Below are 1,531 nucleotides of genomic sequence, written 5' to 3'. Positions count from 1 at the left end.
GCGGTGCCATGATCATCCCCAAAACTTCTTCCAGGTTTAGACATCCACCATTAGCAGTTTCAAGACTGAAGCACATGCCATTTTCTACTATTGGCTTCATGACAATTCAGAAAACTATCCCTGTAAAATAAAGCTCAAAACAATAATAAATTACAGTCCTAAGAATTTTACCTTAAGTAGCAAAATTTCACTAACATAGGGCTTGAATATCTTCCCTGATGTTTTCCTAATCAGTTAACATTTCATTTATCCTTTGCTTATAAACTGAAACTACCCAGATTCTGGGGTTTCAGATAGGCAGCAAATACCTGATTGTTGACTCATCATTAACATGTTGAAACTATATCTTTAATGTACCCTATACACTTTCATAATCATCAAAAAGTTCCTATTAAAGTAAATATTAACTGTTTATAACCAAATATACCCCATTAAATATTTAACAGTTTTCAAAAATCTATTTCTTATCACATCCCTTTAAAAGCCCAATTCATGTGTAAAGAAATCCAGATTTAAAATTGCTTTGTATAACACCAAAAAAAAAAAGGATATCAGGTTCTCATAGTAGCAGAGTCATGAATTATCTTGGCAGCAAATGTGTGCCTCATTACCTCGTACTTTAACTTTGTCTCCACCCTTCCCATGGACTCTTTCTGTGACTGTGTAAGAGTGAACCCCAGGATTATAGAGGAGCTTTTTAGTAGCTACTCTTATTATGATGCCACCTTAGGAAATACCTTTGCTTTGAGCTTATTGTGCCTATTGATTGACTAAGGGGAAGCTCACTAATGGGGGCTCATGAGCTAAAGCTTTAGGAGTACAGATCAACAAGGGACCCTGGAAACTTGGAATAGCAGCCAATCCAAGAACTGGGGACCAAATTCAAGAATTCAAGTGCAGGGAATATTCTAGAGAGAAAGGGATGCCAAATATGTAAGTTACGATGAAATAAACATTAGATTCAATTGAATAAGGATGCAGTAGAAGGAGCAACGAATTTGGAGTCAGGGAACCTGTGGCCAGTACTGGTTCTGCTACCAATCTATGTGATCTTGGGCAAATCATTTAAGCCCTATGGACCTTGATCTCCTCTACTATAAAGTACAAGTGTTGGACACTTCTAAGATTCCTTCCAGCTGTAGATCTTTTTTTCCTAATAAGAATTCTCCAAAATGGAAGAATGCTCAAATGGTAAGATGTTTCCCCACCCTACTGCTCATTAAGCCTAAATTAGATGTAGGCTGTAATGGGGTTCTTGTTTTATTATCAGATAGCCTCTGAAGGGATGATTCTTATCACCCCCTTCCCATTGAGATTCTGTGATTGACCCCACTTTATGAATTATTAAAAAAAATTTTTTTTTGTTGTTTGCTTTTTAGAGGGGGAGGTCAGGGCAATTGGGGTTAAGTGACTTGCCCAAGGTCACATGGCTAGTAAGTGTTAAGTGTCTGAGGCTGGATTTGAACTCAGGTTGTCCTGACTCCAGGGCTGGTGCTCTATTCACTTCGCCACCTACACTACCTTCCTCCAC

Source organism: Petaurus breviceps, unplaced genomic scaffold (genome assembly GCF_028583685.1).
Source record: "Petaurus breviceps papuanus isolate PSGF00001 unplaced genomic scaffold, PetGlider_PUasm1.0 176, whole genome shotgun sequence".
NCBI classification, from domain to species: Eukaryota; Metazoa; Chordata; class Mammalia; order Diprotodontia; family Petauridae; genus Petaurus; species Petaurus breviceps.
The sequence above is the reverse complement of the archived record's forward strand: the minus strand, read 5'-3'. Positions refer to the sequence as shown.